Here is a 21,309-nt window from a genome sequence, read left to right on the forward strand (position 1 = left end):
CAATCAAAATATGTAAAAACAATTCTACAAAAATACTCACTTGAAAACTGCTATGTTTCAAAAACTCCCATGGCAACAGGGAACAAATTAGATTCTGATAAAGATGGAATAAGTGTAGATATTAAAACCTATAGAGGGATGATAGGGTCATTGCTATATTTGACTGCAAGCAGACCAGATATCATGTTTGCTACATGCTTTCTAGCCAGATATCAATGTGACCCTAAAGAATCTCACTTAAAAGCTGTGAAAAGGGTTTTCAAATGTCTAAAAGGCACATCAGAACTTGGGCTCTGGTATCCAAAGGATACAAACCTTGAATTAATTGCATACACAGATGCAGATTATGTAGGGTGTAAGATTGACAGAAAAAGCACATCTGGTGCTTGTCAAATCTTGGGAGAAAAATTGGAATGTTGGGCAAGCAAGAAGCAAAACTGTGTTGCCACATCAACAACAGAATTAAAATATGTAGCAGCAGCCAGTTGTTGTTCACAAGTGTTGTGGATGCAAACTCAACTGAAGGACTATGGAGTAAATCTGACAAAAATACCAATTTTTTGTGATTCAAAGAGTGCAATTGCAATAACAGAAAATCCAGTTCATCACCCAAGAACCAAACATATAGATGTCAGATATCACTTCATAAAAGATCATGTGGAGAAAGGTAACATAGAAATGTATTTTGTTCCAACTGAAAACCAAATTGCTGATATCTTTACAAAGCCTCTTGATGAAAAGAGACACAACTTTTTGATCAGCAAACTGGGCATGGTTAATTTAAAAGATGAAAACTTTTTAGAAAACAAAGTAACACAAATTGAAAACCAAATTGATGATCATCAATAATCTGATAATCAAAGATTAATTAAACAGAGGTCTGATAAAGAAATCCATCAATCTGATGGAATATCAGAAGGTCTGATAAATCTTCAATGAATGAATGTGATGATTTATCAGAAAATCTGAAGAAGTATCAGAAAATCTGATAAAATGATCAGAAATTCTGATACCACATCAGAAACTTTGTTTAAAAGCAAATACGATTATTAATCATCAAGGATTCCTATCTTCATACATATCCCATTTGTATAAATTCATAATTGTGCATAGTTTATTTTTGTATTTTTTTGTGTGTGTGTTTTTTATTAGAAAAACAAAAAGGGGGAAAGTAACATGCATCAAGATAAAATTCAGAAAAATCAACCGTCACAAGAAAATTTTGGCAGAAAATTGAATTTTTTTTTCTTACAATACCAATGCATGCAACGTCATTTTTACATAAGGAGTTTAAGAGACACGTAGGCACTAAAATGATTAGGAGCTATGAAAGTAGCCGCCTAGCTATTCAATGCTTACTCACACATGAGGCTTAGTAGACTGTCATATTCACTGCAACAGGTATCGTCTTAATTGAAGAGATGAAAATAAAAACCTTTTGGTGTTAATATCATTTATGAGGAACTATCACTTTCAATCTATAAATATTAACAAACTGAAAAGGACTTTCGTCACAACAAAATCATCTCTTCAAAAGCCTTTCATCCGAAACTTCTTATACCAAATGGGTCGCCCAAAATCAATGAAGGTTACACAATTCCCTCTCCCTCTTCACAGACATCATAATCTTAGGCTAAGATCTAACTTGGAAGGACCTGCATGGGAGGACTGCAGGTATGTGTATAATATGATCATGCGAAGTCCCTTGGGCTTTGCTGTATCAACACATGTCACTATATATCCACAACTTCTGCAAGAATTTTGGTGGAATGCTCAAATCATTTTAAGTGGCACTTCTATGTGGATTGATAGCAAGGTTATGGGGGTAAAAATCACCCTAAAGGAGGAGACACTCAGAGATGTCCTCCGGTTGGGTGATGATCACGAAAACACCTTCCTGGATAAGGCAGATGTGCTAAAAACCTTGACAGAAATGGGTTATCATTCAAACAACGTGTCAAGGCAAGTTAGCAAATCTGGTTTTATACCACCTTTCCAGTATCTGGTAGCACAGCTAAGTGTCTACTTTTCGAAAAAGATTGGGCACTTCAACAAGCTGTCCCATAGGATGATGGAAGTGATTCATGCTGTTGTACAGGAAAAACCTTACAACTACACTAAGTTTCTCATGAGAGACTTCGAAGCTAACATTTATGACCGTCAACCTTTTCTAATCTACCCTCGATTAGTAACCAAGGTGATCACCAGTCAGCTAGACTTTGGAGGAGTGAGGAGCTGGTATCCAAGGGAAGAGCTGGCACTTCAAGAAAACATAAGAGATCCCACCCTAGTTCCATCAACGAATCATACTGGACGTATAACCAGTCTCTGGTTATATGTGAAGTGCATGTACAACGTACTGGATGAGGAGGAAGAGTAGTTGGTGTTTGCTTATTTTGTTTGTTTCCGTGTGTTTTATTTTTTTTTTGTTTTGTTTGATATATATTAAGTTTGCCTTATTTCTTGTCTTATTAAAAAAATTCAATTGATCTAGGGGGAACTTAGACAATACGTATGATGATAACAAGGAAAATCTGGTAAAAATCTAATGAAATCTGATAGGATTCAGTGAAACTCAGAAAATCTGATGATCAATCAGAAAATCTGGTAATTCTTCAGAAAACCCATTAAACCATCAGAATTTGTTCAAACCTCAGAAAATTCTCCAGATAAACTAAAAATGTAATAAAATATCAGATAATCAAATTTTGAAAAATATCTTGACTACCAGGAAGTTTGATAAGTCAACAGAAAGAAGCATCAGAAAATACTATCTTTAACCAGATTCAAAGAAACTTCTGAATATCAAAATTTTTGAAATAAGTTTCTTTAAAAATATTTTTTTCTGAGGACTGGAACAAGCTATATGACAAATACTTCTCGAAAATCAGAACAAAGGTGTGGAGTTCAAAACTGCACTGTAAGTAAAAATCTTCGAACTCTACTTATTCCCTCTCATCTTAAAAAAATGCTGATTCAATTTCTGTAAATGAATCAAATGCATTCCGATGATATATAAAGGAAATTCAACTCTCAAAAGCCTCATTCAAAGATTTTCTAATATATATCATTAAGAGGAAAACTTGGGAAGATACATAATCTAAGAAAAGGTTTCTATTGGACCTTTTTGAAACAAAAGGGGTCCCATATGAAGAAAAGGTGCAAGTTGGACATTAGTGTTTATCTGCTAAATCCTTGGTATCTCTAACTTTCATTAAAAGATTTACATTAAATTAGAGATAAACCAAATGTTTTTCAAAAACGGTTGTTTCCTAAATGGATTAAAACATCATTAAGGTGTCATTAACCACCTTGAATACAAACAACCCACGAAAAACACTCAAAAATCTTTGTCCCTATCCACTATTTATACATTATTCGAAAACAGAGACTTCCATCTTCAACCTTCAAAACTCAAACCCTAAAACCCTTTTCCGAAACAAAAACCCAAATCATCAATGGCTACTACCAACATCAACACACCTCTAATTGAAGACTCTGTTCCTTTAATCACTAAAGCTGAATATCTTCCATTAAAGAGCAACAATGAAGCAATGAATGATAACATTGAAGAGTATGACATGAAGTGTCAAATTCTCATTGAATTCCTGATCAGATGCCTGATAGCTCAAGCTCTCACAAAGACTAGAGATGTACCAGAAAGACTCCTACAACAAGTTGTGAAAACTCTCAAAGTCTCAAGTCAAATGGAGCTAACAGCACATGTGTGGGAAAATATCTTCATTACAATCTCACTGGAGAAAATAAGGGAATATTAGAACTACCCTTAAACCAAGGCTATGAAGAAGCACCAGAAAAAGAAGATATGTTCGCACAACTTGATGCTGTAATGGGCTGCAAGACAAAGATTTCAAAGATCAATGAATTCAAGAGAAACAAGCTGCCTGTCTTCTGGCAAGTATTAATGGAGATCCTGAACAAGTGTTTATCATCAAAGATTGGAGGTACATCATGTTCAGCCTCATAAATGGGTTGAATGTTGATTTTGGAACAGAAATATTTAATTTGATCAGAAGATCAATTCTGACTAAAACTGGAAGGATAGATTCACATCTACCCTTTCCCAGATTTCTGTCAATCATAATTTATAATTTCTGATGCATTTTCTGAAAGAACCTACAAATTCCAAAATCAAAAATTATGAGACCTTAGAGTGCTGCAGGGTCTTGGAAGTCAGATTTTGATGTACCTGTTCTGTCAGAAAGAATGATGTATCTGATACCAGAAGATTCACCATACAGAGCAGAATACCTGAAGATGTTAAGCAAAAAGGAAGAAACAAAGAAGGTTTTGAAAATGTGTCCCCCATGGAGCATGATGCACAAGAGTCAAGCACACCAAGAATGGAGCAGCAGGGTGAATCTGATCCTCATCCAGCTGATGAAGATGTGAATATGAGTCTTGTGGCAGAAGAACATCATGCTGAAGTCTCAAATATGGGAGAAACAGGTGCATAACACTCTAAATTCAATATATTTCATAATTCTGAGAGTGATTCTGATGAGTCAATTCAAGAAAAGTATGAAATTTTACATAGAGGTACTGTTTCTACAAAACAAAATGTGAGTCAATCCAAAGACCCATTTTCTGAATCAGATTCTGAGGAGGAAAATGTGGTGGAAACAGGTGGAGATCAGTCTACTGATCAAGGAAACCTGGATGAGAAAACTAAGAGTTTCTCAACAACTCATGGAGAACCTGAAAAGGTTCAAGGATATGAGGAAAACCAGGACTTGAATATGTTTCAGTTTTCTAGTGAGGGAACAGAGAATATGGAATATTTCCATCCTCTTAACCTCAGAACAGCAGAGAATGTGTTTTCTGCTGGTGTTAGAGGTGGAATATCTGTTGTTTCTCCTACTTACCAAGGACATCAATCTATGTCCACTGAACAACTTCACAAGGAACTTGAAGATACAACTTCCACTGAGAAAACAGCTACAGAAAGAAAACTTGATCTGATACTGGAAGAAATCAGAAATCAAAGTCAGAGATCAATGCCTTATCAGAAACAGTCAAAGCTGTGCAGAAACAGACAGAAGATAACACTGCAGCTCTCAACAAACTACAAGAATCATCAGAAAACAGAGAGAGCTCATCAGAATTCAAGAAAGCTCTCAATGAACTACAGGATATCAAGAAACAAATGGCTGGAGTTGCAACTGTAGGAGAAAGCTCAATTTCAGGAAGAACTCTTGAAGAAATACAGTTCCTCAGAGCCAATAACAGCAGCATGGCTGAGGCTTTTGAGAAACTGTTGGTGGAATTGACTGCACAAAGAAATCAAGAAAACCAGGAGTTTCAGAAAATGAAGAAACAAGAAGATACAAATACTCATGCTCTTACTAATGTTCATCTGTTAGTAAAGAGATTGCAGTATAATGTTTCGAGTCTAGCAAAGGTTGATCTTCATAAACTGAAAGCTCTAATTCCACAAGAAAGACAAGCAAGAGGATCAGAAATTCCTCAACAACAACCAGAAAAAATTCAGCAAGATCAAACCAAACAACAAGAAACACCAACAGCTCAAAAACAGAAACAACCCATGGGTCCACCTCCAGATAAACAAAATTTATTCATGGGTCCTCTACCAAACGTCCAAAAGCCAGACACTTCAAAGGTCCAACAGAAAGAACATGTTCCAGTTCAGTCATCTTCTACAACCATCACAGGAGAAACAGATCTTAGCATAAGGATGGATACAAAAGAAAAGAGAAGAATGGAGCATGAAGTGACCTCCTCACAAAGGCCAAGAAAAATAATGAGAGAAGATTCAGAAGGTAACATCAAAGAATCAATGGTGCTGAAAGGTGATTTACACACAATTATGTATCCTGAAGAACATCTAAAGCACTACTATTGGAAAGGTCCAGAAGACAACCCAAAAAGGCCACTCTCTCCAATGAGTAAAGGTATTGTTGAAGAAAGAAACAATGGAAGCTGGGTAATTCTGCACAAACACTTGACCAATCCAATAGTATCTATTGAAAGAATTGATACTCTGACCACTGGAGGAGGTATATGGGTAATGAAGGACAAAACAAGTATACTTGATCAGAAAAGATAAAAATGAACAAAGGGTTACTGATGCAGATTTGGCTGATGATATTCATCCAATGGACATAATAAAAATGAAGAAGATCATCGATAAAGAGAAAAGGAATACAGTTGTGATCAGAAGAGCCCTTGACTGTCTCAAAAGTGCAGGAGCAAAGTTATACAACAGGGCTGCACTGGCAGATTTTGATCTATGTATCAATTTTGAGTATAGCAACAAAGTACAAATACCTCCTCCCAGCACCATAATTCCAGCTGAAATTCCTTCTAAACTAGTGAGAACATGAGCAATCTTTGAAAAACCAGAAATGTGTGTAGTCTTCAAAGATGCTAATGAAGAGAAAGCTCTGTTCAGAATCAGTGAAATATGCAGGTATTCAAATCGAACTCTGAAATATATAAGAAACTGCATGAATGAGAAACAAGAGCAGCTCAAAAAGAAGGGAAAGCACAATGAACAACTGAGAAAAACAATTGAAGAGTGCATTGAAAACTAGATGGAAGCAAGAGGATGGTACAAAGAAATGTACAAGGAAACTCAAAAGGCAATAGATCAAAAGAAAAAGCTGAAACCAGGGGATAAGTACAGAAGTGGAGTAAAGATCAATTAATGAATCGATGAGATTGAATTTCTGTATTTGAACAATATTTTAAGTTTTTCTTCTGTTTTAAACAATGGTTGGTTTGATTATGTTTCTGAACTTAGTTTCTTGATTTTTTCTTTTCAAGGATTAGTTAAAAAGTTGTTTGTGTTGAAATAGATAGTTCATTTTCTTACAATACTTAGGGGGAAACTGTTAGGAAACTTTATTTGTAAGTATTGAAGAAAATCACAATCAACTGGATCTCTGAAGAGATAACAGTCCTAAAGATCACAGCAAAAAGAAGAAGATCAGATAGGACAACTAAAATGCTTAGCATCTACTTCAAAGAATCACAAGTTGATCAAGAGCTGATTTGGATTATCAGAGAAGGTCATTTCTGATGGATCTCAGTTTCTGACGATTCTGATCATCAGACTTTCTGATGATTTGTTCACCAGAATTCTTTCTGATGAAGTGGTTTATCAGAAATTCTGATGAATACCCCACTTGTCTAAAACCAAGCTCTATCCTGCCACCAATGACCGAAGCAACTGACATTATTGGATATCATGATTACAAAGGCAACTCGAACGTTGGATTCAATGAATATGTCAAATTGCTACTTTATGCAGGACTTATTGCATGAATAAACTATTGTTTATTCATGTACCCGGCCTTCTATAAATAGAAGGCCCAACCAGCAGAAGACAGTTGAGTTTGAAGCTTAGCATTCATATATAAACACCCAAACTCCATTGCCCTTCTCACCCACAGAATTCAAGATTCATTTGTATTAGATAATAATCTTACAATCACCTTGTAAACTATTTTGTTACAAAGTGATATAAACTTGATAATTCTGTAGGTCTTGTTTCTGAAAGTCTGATTTCCATTTCCGCACATCTTTTTCACATCTACTGAAATCACTTGCCATATTACGTAAAAAGAAGTTGTTTAAGGCCATACTGGGTCCAACAGGACTATCTCAACAGACGAAGGACTTGACTCAGAATGGACGAACTTGAAGTTGTGTCTCGCAATATATGGGTGCCTAGAATGACAATTCTGGGATGTCTCCTTTTGAGAAACTATATGGCAAACTCCCAGAATTATGATGAACTAAGCGTTTTTGGATGTACTTGCTTTGTTCTTCATCCTCATGTTGAACCAGACAAATTGTCAAATTAGTCAGCATTATGTATACTCTTGGGTTATGAAAGTGCTCAGAAAGGTGATGGCATTGCAGAAAAAAGATATCGTTGTTTTGATCTTGTTAGTAAGAAGTTGTATGTGTTAAGGCATGTTATCTTCTTTGAGTTCCATTCAAATCGCACAATGTTACAAAGTTAGATCTCCTAAACATTGAACCTTTCCCTTATGATACGGATGCCTCAACATCGTCTAATGTTCCTACTACATTTGTTAAACCACCTAATAGCACAATAGAACCTAATGAGCCAGTAACACCTAATGGGTTTGTTTAAGGCACCCATATATCCGCAGACACAACTTCAAGTTCGGCCATGCCTGAGTCAACTCCTTCGTCTGTTGAGACAGTCCCACCTCTAAGGAGGTGCACTGGTGAGTGTAAGCCCACAAAGATACCATGTTTTGAGTGGCAGAGCATGACCAAAAATTCCAGAGGGGCAGAAAGTCATGGGACCAGTTTTTTTTCATATTGCTATGTTTCGGGTTGTATCTTCAGGTCGGATATTCGATTCGGGTCGGGTCAAACAATAATAACTCCAAATAAAACTACATAATATCCATTCATTCAAATGACGTGAGAAAAATGTAAGTACCTAGACGAAGAATTACAACTCAGCCTGACGACCTTTAACATAAATGGTAATTACCTTTAAGACCTTTAAGATAAAAAGAACCCTCAACTTTGATTTATATATAAAGTAGTAACAAAATTTACTAATAGCTCATTCTTCACATTTTTTAAATCAATACGAAAATATGCATAAATATTTTGGACAATAAACTTGGTAGGGACAGGGGATTTTTAGGCAAAACAATTGATGGGGCAGACCTATATAATTTTAATTTTTCAGACAAAAAACCGAAATATTACACTTCTAACCAAAACATTCGGGAGACGGGTGCACCCCTGTCACTTAAAAGCTACGTCCCTTACTCTACAATGAATTTGGTTTCTGGTTTCTGTTTATATATTCATCTTTTTATTTTTATTTTTTTTCTTCTTTTGTTCATCAGTTGGTTTTGGCATGTAGCATTCAGTCGGTATATGTGTCACACAACACCAAATTTCATCACATAACATACTTTGTGGATCCTAGTTTTGGAAGGCGATTTAGGGATTTCAATACAAGTTTTAAGTTCGTCAACCTCCTCCTCCTCGAGCCAGTGGGTACCTACCGGTCTTATCAACATACAAGGAAAAATAAGTTAAATCATCATAAGAACAAAGGGAACCAAATGGTAGGATTTTAAAGACCTCATTTTCATATTGCAGTTGCTTAATTACTTCTGATGATCATCCACCAAAACAGTTATCAAAGGTGTTTATGCAAAAGATATTATTATGTATATCCACCATGTTGGAAGATTATACCAGGGATTTCCATATTATGACTATTCCTTGTGTGTAATTGTATAAGGAATGCCCTGTTCAATCTGTCAACATAGTCGACGACTAAATATTCCATTAGCACATACACCTTCATAGTTGTTTTGTAACTCAATGTATGTAATAAACATGCTACCTTGAATTGACATTTATGGGTAGTTAAAATCGTGAGCTGAAAGAAGCATTGATTCGAAACCTTACAGAATACGGATCTCAAGATGTGGTGTGAACACACATGTGAATTCAAGGAGGGGGATGAAAGGATTGTTGTCAGCACAACATATCTTATTCCACCTTGGGTTTATTGCCTGCAATATATAGAGGATTGGAGAATAAAAATAGGATGGGAAAATAAAACTTTTTCCTTTAATAAAAACATTAAATATAAAAATGAGAATAATCAGATATGTACAAATAAAATTAGGTTATAAAAACTAAATTCAATGATATATGATATGTTATGGTATAACATGATATAATATGATATGATATGATATGATATGATATGATTTAGTGTAATATAGTGTAACTTTATATGTTGTAAGTTATTATGATACAAAAAAACATAATAAAGTAGGAGAAGCTTTGTTATTCAATTTTAATGCTAATTTTAATGTTATTTTACTAATTTCGTGAAAACAACGTTAAAACTTGAGGATGATCAATCATGCATCATGTGGTGGTGTTGATAGCTGAAAGACAAAATGGTACATGCACTAATCGACTAATCGGTCTGTGTCCCGATTGATTGCTGAGTGTTATGTGCCTTATGTCCAAGGCTTGATGCAAAACTACTATCGAGTCGGGGCTCTCACTGGAAGCTGACTCTCTATTCCTACGGGGTAGAGGTAAGGCTGTCTACATCTTACCCTCCTCATACCTTACCTTTGCTTTGCTTTGCTATTGGTGGGATTTACTGAGTATGATGATGAAGCTTTGTCATTCAAAAAAAACATAATAATATATATTACTTGATAGTGGAGCTAGTAAATTAATTTTGGGGTATCCCGAAAAAAAATTTAATGTGCAATAATACAATAATAAAATACAATAATAAATAAAGTAAAACAAATAGCTAAAAGGTTTGTCCTCTTCTTTTTTCAAAGCTTGAAATCGTTCCATCACATCATCATCTTTTACTTTATCTATATCAAAATTTTCTTTTTTCAACCGCACAAACCATAGCATTGTTCAAATATTCGGGCCCCATTCGATTGCATAAATGCGTTTTGACAAGCTTCAATTTAGAAAAACATCTTTCGACAATTGCGGTTGCAACCGTAAAAGCAAAGCTAGCTTCTGTTACACCCCTGTGGCGGAAGCGCTAGGTGTGAACTTAGATTACTTCTCATTGCATTCGATAAAGTAAACATACTATATGATTAAAACAAACCACGCATGCCATTGTCATGGACAGTATCAAATGTCTCGATACAAAAATTAAGTATGTTGTTACAATCTACCAAATGTAAATGTTTCATGAAATGTAATTCCAACAAATTATAGTTTTAAAGATCAAGGTTTTGGCCACTATGTTTCTGCAAAGAGGCGGCATATAGCGGGCAAGTCCTCCAAAAGTTGGCATGGTTAATAGATTTATAGGATATTGAATTTCGTTTAAGTACTATATTGAATATAGTTTAACTACCGAAGGTTTTGTGGGAGGTGTAATGATATTAGTACATATTTGAGTAGTTAAGCGCTTCTATATTTCTGCTTCTCATGATTGAATCTAGCAAGGTCCAGTAGTATAAGTTTTATTGATGTTTACTTTTCAGTGAAACCAACGTACGTTAGTTATATAAAATAAGTGAATTTGTGTGGATATGGAATGTATAGATCAATAATTATACGCTCAACATAACATTCTATAAATTTTGTAAATGCAGAAAGTGTGCATTATCTATCGTTGTGCTGCATTGGACTGTGAAATCCCTGCTCTTACGGATGTCTCAGCTATTCTTGAAAATGTTATATTTGGTATGTTTTTTCTTATAGTCATACGCTTCATTTTTTTTTATAGATAATAGACAATCAATTAGGAAATCTTTAAATCTGCAATACATTTATCTAATTTTAATAGCTTTTAATTACGTTTCTAATTTAAAACTATAATCAATGCAGATTTGTGGGGATTTGGTATCCCTTCATTATGTTTATGAAAATTTGAGAAAAGAAAAATTCTTCTTTTAATATAACTAATGAAATAAAATTAAAAGGGTTTTGAGATGTTTTATTTCTATACACATAAAACCCATATCGTTTCCCACGAACCAGATTATACAAAGTTAATGTTCAGTTTTGCTTTTATGTTTTTTTTTTCTTAATTGATGTAATAAAAAATGTTAACTTTTTAGTAAATTCAAAATTTTGAGGCACGATAAATGTTTAGTTTCTTAAAACGGTTACAAAATCATTGTTTTTATTTACAAAATCTTAAAACGTCATAGAATAGTAACCAACTTTTTCATCTGTTCCAATAAAGTCACTCAAACTTTTTTTGTCTTGTTAAAATCACTAAACTTTTTTCTTGTGTTCCAATCTTACGTAATTATCAAGTTAACAGGTTACACTTAATCATGTGTCAGGTTTCATTACATTTTTATTTTTTAATAAAAAATACGTAGTGACATGGATTATGTTAATAAAAAACTAAATTTAAAAACTGAGAATTGAGTATACGGATTGAACATTTCGACGTTCGTATTTGGTTCGCAACTTCACGTCATGAATACCTTCTATTCCCAGATTCACTCACGATTCATTTGTTTGATATACAAACCTGTTATCCAAGAGACTTGCAATCCTTCTAGTGACTCTAAACCGATTTGGCATAATCAAATCCAAACCGATTAGAAAAACCTAGCGACTTTGAAGCAGGCGGCAATTAGAAAAATCTAGCGACTTTGAAAGCAAACTTTGTTTATTAGAAGGTTCGCAAGGAAATAATATGGTTTATTTTATTATAAAATTAATGGTTTAGAGATGTTTTGTTTTGATACACATAAAACCCATATCGTTTTCCCACTAATCAGTCTACACAAAGCTAATGTTCATTTTTTAATTCTCTACTTTCTTTCTTAATTGATGGTCCAACCACGTGAAGTTCATGGGAAATAACCTGGTTGTATGGATATGTAATAATCGAATGTACAACTTATATATAGAGTATTAAGCACTTCAATTTTTACCATGTCCTACAAGTTTAGTATTTTAAAGACAAAATGTAATTAATTAAAACAAGATTAATTACTTACCAAAAAAATATTTGGTTTTGAATATTTACTAAACTTGATAGAGTGTAAGTTTAATTTAATGAATATTTAATGTTCATAAATGTAGATTTTTTTAATTAATTCAAATGATTAATGAAGTTACTTTAAATTTTAAAATCCATCTAACTTAACAAATACGGTATTGTGGCAATTAATTATATAACATTAGGAATAAATAAATATAACCTTTGCGAATGAAACATATTTTTGGAAAAAAATACTTTTATATTGAATTAATTTGTACAATATACATGAAATATACGTTAAATTACAAGGCTTTTTACATTTTCGCCTTATTCCTTTGCTTTACTTGCTTTCATTTTCCTTGACTGTTTTTTACTTTAATAGTGCAGTAGGCCTTGTGGAATTTTCGGAAGTTGAGAATTCCGACAGTATATGTGGAATTTTTGGCGGTTCCGTATTGATACGGTTACGAACCGGGTACCATTTGCTTATCCCTAGACCTGGACTTCAATCCCAAGTACCAACCCATTAAAATCGAACACACGACTCGAATCTTTGAGCAACTTGTTTCAAAAATCTTTCGGTAACCCCAAGTAGGCATACAAACATGAATGAACTTATACATAGATTACTACATGGCAATGAATACTCAAATAGTCAAACCAAATAACGTTGAGTTAAAGCACACCGTATTTTTCTTATGTATTTATTAATTATCTATGTAGAACAATAAACTGAATTAGGTGAAAAACAAACATATTAAAGTGAAGAACTATTTAATCAAGAAAAATTACAATGTCACACTCGCTAAAAATACAATAACAAAATATTAACTTCAATTTACAAAACCAAGCTAACTCTAGTACAAATTTGGTTTCTATTTATAAGTTCATATTTTTTTATATTTATTTTCTTCTTCTTTTTGTTCATCAGTTGGTTTTGGCATGTAGCATTCAGTCGGTATATGTGTCACACAACACCAAATTTCGTCACATAACATACTTTGTGAATGCCAGTTTGGAAAGGCGAATTAGGGATTTCAATACAAGTTTTAAGTTCGTCAACCTCCTCCTCGGACCAGTGGGTACCTACCTGTCTTATCAACATACAAGGAAAAGTAAGTTAAATCATCATAAGAACAAAGGGGACCAAATGGTAGGATTTTTAAGACCTCATTATCATATTCCAGGGGCTTAATTACTTCTGATGATCATCCACCAAAACAGCTATCAAAGGTGTTTATGCAAAAGATATTATTATGTATATCCACCATGCTGGAAGATTATACTGGGGATTTCCATATAAATTATGGAACATTATCAGTTAAGACTATTGCATTGTGTGTAGTTGTATATGGAATTCCCTGTACAATCTGTCAACAGAGTCGACGACTAAAAATTCCTTTCGCACATACACCTTCATAGTTGTTTTGTAAGTCAATGTATATAGCTACCTTGAATTGACATTTAAGGGTAGTTGAAATCGTGAGCTGAAAGAAGCATTGATTCGAAACCTTACAAAATATGGATCTTTGGATGTGGTGTGAACACACCTGTGAATTCAAGGAGGTGGGATGAAAGGATTGTTGTCAGCACAACATATCCTATTCCACCTACGGTTTATTGCCTGCAATATATAGAGGATTGGAGAATAAAAATAGGAAGGGAAAATAAAACATTTTCCTTTAATAAAAACATTTAATATAAAAATGAGAATAATCAGATAGTGGATGGTTCAAATGAGAAGAAATTCTTTGTAAGAAGAAAAAAGAAGAAATTTCAACCAATAGAAATGCTTCATTAGACTTCATTTAATATTTGTACTTAATGTAACTATAAGGGTATATTAGTAAACTTACATACATCATTAATTGGTAGTTTCATCTTTAATAACTAACTATATTAAATTTGTAACTTATTTTTAAGATATATATATTTTTCACAAAAAATAAAAATAAAATTTAATTTATAGTGTAGGATAAATACAAGGCGTGTAGGATAAATTACGAGTTGTGTAGGATAAATTTCGAAACGTGTAGGATAACTTTTGATGTGTGTAGGCAAAAATATTTAGTGTGGAGGATTATAGTCTTAATGACTAATTAATTAGTCAAACATAATAATAAATAATAAATGAGATGAGAAAAAAACTATTTAATGTTTTACAATTATACCCTTTTATTCTTTTTCTTCTCAATAAAATTTTTTTCTCAAATGAACCTTCCTCTCAGATATGTACAAATAAAATTAGGTTTTAAAAATTAAATTCAACGATATATGATATGATATGGTATAATACGATATAATATGATATGATATGATTTACTGTAATATAGTGTAACTTTTTCTGGTGTAATTTTTTATGATACGACAAAACATAATAAAGTAGGAGCAAGCTTTGTCATTAAAAAAAAAAACAAAATAATACGATATTACTTCACAGTGGAGCTAGCAAATTAATTTTGAGGTATCCTGGAAAAAAAATGTGCAATAATACAATAATAAAAAACGATAATAAATAAAGTAAAACAAATAACTAAAATATTTGTCCTCTTCTCTTTCTAAGCTTGAAATCATTCCATCACATCGTCATCTTTAACATTTTTTATATAAAAAGTTTCTTTTTCAACCGCACAAACCATAGCATTGTTTAAATATTCGGGGCCCACTCGATTGCATAAATCCCTCTTGAAAAGCTTCAATTTAGAAAAACATCTTTCGACAGTTGCGGTTGCATCCGTAAAACCAAAGCTAATGTTCAATTTTTAATTCTCTACTTTCTTTCTTAATTGAAGGTCCAACCCCGTGAAGTTCATGGGGAATAACTTAGTTGTATGTATATGTAATCATCGAATGTACAACTTATATATTGAGTATTAAGCACTCCAGTTTTTACCATGTCCTACAAGTTTAGTGTTTTAAAGATAAAACATAATTAATTAACACAAGATTAAATACTTACCAAAAAAATTTATGGTTTGGAATATTTACTAAACTTGATATAGTGTAAGTTTAATTTAATAAATATTTAATGTTCATAAATGTAGATTTTTTTAATTAATTCAAATGATTAATAAAGTCACTTTAATTTTTAAAATCCATCTAATTTAACAAATACGGTTATGTGACAATTAATTATATAACATTAAGAATAAATAAATATAACCTTTGCGAATGAAACATATTTAAGGAAAAAAATACTTTTACATGGAATTGATTTGTAAAATATACCTGAAATATACGCTAAATTACAAGGCTTTTGACATTTTCGTCTTGTTCGTTTGCTTTGCTTGATTTCATTTTCCTTGATTGTTTTTTACTTTAGTAGTGTAGTAGGCCTTGTGGAATTTTCGGAAGTTGAGAATTCCGACAGTATATGTGGAATTTTTTGGCGGTTCCGTATTGATACGGTTACGTACCGGGTATCATTTGCTTATCCCTAGACCTGGCCTTCAATCCCATGTACCAACCCATTAAAATCGAACACACGACTCGAATCTTTGAGCAACTTGTTTCAAAAATCTTTCGGTAAACCCTAGTAGGCATACAAACATGAATGAACTTATACATAGATTTACTACATGACATTGAATACTCAAATAGTCAAACCAAACAACGATGAGTTAAAGCACACCGTATTTTTCTTACGTATTTATTAGTTATCTATGTAGAACAATCAACTGAATTTGGTGAAAAAACAAACATATTAAAGTGATGAACTATTTAATCAAGAAAAATTACAATGTCATTCATGCTAAAAGTACAATAACAAAATATTAAGTTCAATTTATAAAACCAAGCTAACTCTAGTACAAATTTGGTTTCTGTTTATAAGTTCATATTTTTATATTTATTTTCTTCTTCTTTTTGTTCATCAGTTGGTTTTGGCACGTAGCATTCAGTCGGTATATGTGTCACACAACACCAAATTTCGTCACATAATATACTTTGTGAATGCCAGTTTTGGAAGGCGATTTAGGGATTTCAATACAAGTTTTAAGTTCGTCAACCTCCTCCTCGAGCCATTGGGTACCTACCTGTCTTATCAACATACAAGGAAAAGTAAATTAAATCATCATATGAACAAAGGGAACCAAATGGTAGGATTTTTAAGAGCTCATTCTCATATTCCAGCGGCTTAATTTTACTTCTGATGATCATCCACCAAAACAACTATCAAAGGTGTTTATGCAAAAGATATTATTATGTATATCCACCATGATGGAAGATTATATTAGGGATTTCCATATAAATTATGGAACATTATCAGTTATAACTATTCCATTGTGTGTAGTTGTATATGGAATTCCCTGTACAATCTCAATCTGTCAACATAGTCAACATAGTCGACGACTAAAAATTCCTTTCGCACATACACCTTCATAGTTGTTTTGTAACTTAATGTATATATTATACATGCTACCGTGGATTGACATTTAAGGTAGTTAAAATCGTGAGCTCAAAGAAGCATTGATTCGAAACCTTACAAAATATGGATCTTAGGATCTGGTGTGAACACAACTGTGAATTCAAGGAGGTGGGATGAAAGGATTGTTGTCCGCACAAGATATCTTATTCCACCTACGGTTTATTGCCTGCTATATATAGAGGATTCGAGAATAAAAATAGGAAGGGAAAATAAAACCTTTTATTTTAATAAAAACATTAAATATAAAAATGAGAATAATCAGATATGTAAAAATAAAATTAGGTTTTAAAAATTAAATTCAACGATGTATGATATGATATGGTATAATACGATACGATACGATACGATACGATACGATACGATACGATACGATACGATACGATACGATACGATACGATACGATACGATACGATACGATACGATACGATACGATATGATATGATATGATTTACTGTAATATAGTGTAAATTTTTCTGTTGTAATTTTTTATGATACAACAAAACATAATAAAGTAGGAACAAGTTTTGTCATTCAAAAAAACATAATAATACGATATTACTTGACAGTGGAGCTAGCAAATTAATTATGGGGTATCCTGAAAAAAAATTAATGTGCAATGATACAATAATATAAAACGATGATAAATAACGTAAAACAAATACCTAAAAGATTTGTCCTCTTCTTTTTTTATAAGCTTGAAATCGTTCCATCACATCGTCATCTTTTACTTTATCTATATCAAAAGTTTCTTTTTCAGCCGCACAAACCATAGCATTGTTTAAATATTCGGGGCCCATTCGATTGCATAAATACGTCTTGACAAGCTTCAATTTAGAAAAACGTCTTTGGACAGTTGCGGTTGCATCCGTAAAACCAAAGCTAATGTTCATGTTTTAATTCTCTACTTTCTTTCTTAATTGATGGTCCAACCCCGTGAAGTTCATGGGAAATAACCTAGTTGTATGTATATGTAATCATCGAATGTAAAACTTATATATTGAGTATTAAGCTCTCTAGTTTTTACCATGTCCTACAAGTTTAGTGATTTAAAGATAAAACGTAATTAATTAACACAAGATTAATTACTTACCAAAAAAATATTTGGTCTTGATTTTTTACTAAACTTGATATAGTGTAAGTTTAATTTAATGAATATTTAATCTTCATAAATGTAGATTTTTTTAATCAAATAAATTCAACTGATTAATGAAGTCACCTTAAATTTTTAATCCATCTAACTTAACAAATACGATTACATGGCAATTAATTATATAACATTAAGAATAAATAAATATAACCTTTGCAAATGAAACATATTTTAGGAAAAAAAATACTTTTACATGGAATTGATTTGTAAAATATACTTGAAATATACACTAAATTACAAGGCTTCTCACATTTTCGTCTTGTTCCTTTGCTTTGCTTAATTTCATTTTCCTTCACTATTTTTTACATTAGTAGTGTAGTAGGCCTTGTGGAATTTTCGGAAGTTGAAAATTCCGACAGTATATGTGGAATTTTTGGTGGTTCCGTATTGTTACGTTTACGAACCGGGTACCATTTGCTCATCCCTAGACCTGGCCTTCAGTCCCATGTACCAACCCATTAAAATCGAACACACGACTCGAATCTTTGAGCAACTTGTTTCAAAAATCTTTCGGTAACCCCTAGTAGGCATATAAACATGAATGAACTTATACATAGATTTACTACATGACAATGAATACTCATATAGTCAAACTAAACAACGCTAAGTTAAAGCACACCGTATTTTTCTTATGTATTTATTAATTATCTATGTAGAACAATCAGCTGACTTGGGTGAAAAACAAACATATTAAAGTGATGAACTATTTAATCAAGAAAAATTACAATGTCATTCTCGCTAAAAATACAATAACAAAATATTAACTTCAATTTACAAAACCAAGCTAACTCTAGTACAAATTTGGTTTATGTTTATAAGTTCATATTTTTTATATTTATTTTCTTCTTCTTTTTGTTCATCAGTTGGTTTTGACATGTAGCATTCAGTCGGTATATGTGTCACACAACACCAAATTTCGTCACATAACATACTTTGTGAATGCCAGTTTTGGAAGGCGATTTAGGATTTCAATACAAGTTTTAAGTTCGTCAACCTCCTCCTCAAGCCAGTGGGTACCTACCTGTCTTATCAACATTCAAGGAAAAGTTAGTTAAATCATCATAAGAACAAAGGGAACCAAATGGTAGGATTTTTAAGACCTCATTCTCATATTCCAGAAGCTTAATTACTTCTCATGATCATCCACCAAAACAGCTATCAAAGGTGTTTATGCATAAGATATTATTATGTATATCTACCATGTTGGAAGATTATACTGGGGATTTCCATATAAATTATGGAACATTATCAGTTATTATGACTATTCCATTGTGTGTAGTTGTATATGGAATTCCCTGTACAATCTGTCAACAGAGTCGACGACTAAAAATTCCTTTCGCACATACACCTTCATAGTTGTTTTGTAACTCAATGTATATATTATACATGCTACCTTGAATTCACATTTAAGGGTAGTTGATATCGTGAACAGAAAGAAGCATTGATTCGAAACCTTACATAATATGGATCTTAGGATGTGGTGTGAACACACCTGTGAATGCAAGGAGGTGGGATGAGAGGATTGTTGTCAGCGCAACATATCTTATTCCACCTAGGGTTTATTGCCTGCAATATATAGAGGATTGAAGAATAAAAATAGGAAGGGAAAATAAAACCTTTTCCTTTAATAAAAATATTAAATATAAAAATGAGAATAATCAGATATGTGCAAATAAAATTTGGTTTTAAAAATTAAATTCAACGATATATGATATGATTTACTGTAATATAGTGTAAGTTTTTATGTTGTAATTTTTTATGATACAACAAAACATAATAAAGTAGGAGCAAGCTTTGCCAGTAAAAAAAACATAATAATATGATATTACTTGACAGGGGAGCTAGCAAATTAATTTTGGGGTATCCTGAAAAAAATTAATGTGCAATAATACAATTATGAGAAAGGAAAATAAATTAAGTACTACAAATACCTAAAAGATTTGTCATCTTCTTTTTTTTCTAATATTGAAATCGTTTCATCACATCATCATCTTTTAGTTTATATATACCAAAAGTTCCTTTTTCAACCGCACAAACCATAGTTTTGTTTGAATATTCGGGGCCTATTCGATTGCATAAATCCGTCTTGACAAGCTTCGATTTAGAAGAACGTCTTTCGATAGTTGCAGTTGCAACCGTAAAACCAAAGCTAATGTTCATTTTTTAATTCTCTGCTTTCTTTTTCTTAATTGATGGTCCAACCCCGTGATGTTCATGGGGAATAACCTAGTTGTATGTATATGTAATCATCAAATGTACAACTTATATGTTGAGTATTAAGCACTCCGATTTTTACCATGTCCTATAAGTTTAGTATTTTAAAGATAAAACGTAATTAATTAACACAAGATTAATTACTTACCAAAAAAATATTTGGTTTTGATTATTTACTAAACTTGATATAGTGTAAGTTTAATTTAATGAATATTTAATGTTCATAAATGTAGATTTTTTAATTTATTGAAATGATTAATGATGTCACTTTAAATTTTAAAATCCATCTAACTTAACAAATACGGTTATATGGCAATTAATTATATAACATTAAGAATAAATAAATATAACTTTGCCAATGAAACATATTTTAGAAAAAAAATACTTTTACATGGAATTGATTTGTAAAATATACTTGAAATATACGCTAAATTACAAGGCTTTTCACATTTTCGGCTTGTTCCTTTGCTTTGATTGATTTCATTTTCCTTGACTATTTTTTACTTTAGTAGTGTAGTAGGCCTTGTGGAATTTTCGGAAGTTGAGAATTCCGACGGTATATGTGGAATTTTTTTGCGGTTCCATATTGATATATGTACGAACCGGGTACCACTTGCTCATCCCTAGACCTGGCATTCAATCCCAGGTACCAACCCATTAAAATCGAACCCACGACTCGAATCTTTGAGCAACTTGTTTCAAAAATCTTTCGATAACCCCTAGTAGGAATATAAACATGAATGAACAGATACATAGATTTACTAAATGACAATGAATACTCAAATAGTCAAACCAAACAACGCTGAGTTAAAGTGATGAACTATTTAATCAAGAACAATTACAATTTCATTCTCGCTAAAAATACAATAACAAAATATTAACTTCAATTTACAAGACCAAGCTAACTCTAGTACAAATTTTGTTTCTGTTTATATGTTCATCTTTTTTATTTTTATTTTTTTCTTATTTTTGTTCATCAGTTGGTTTTAACATGTAGCACTTCTTTCTCACTTGCCACCACTC

This window comes from Helianthus annuus, chromosome 15, assembly GCF_002127325.2.
Source record: "Helianthus annuus cultivar XRQ/B chromosome 15, HanXRQr2.0-SUNRISE, whole genome shotgun sequence".
Lineage (NCBI taxonomy): Eukaryota > Viridiplantae > Streptophyta > Magnoliopsida > Asterales > Asteraceae > Helianthus > Helianthus annuus.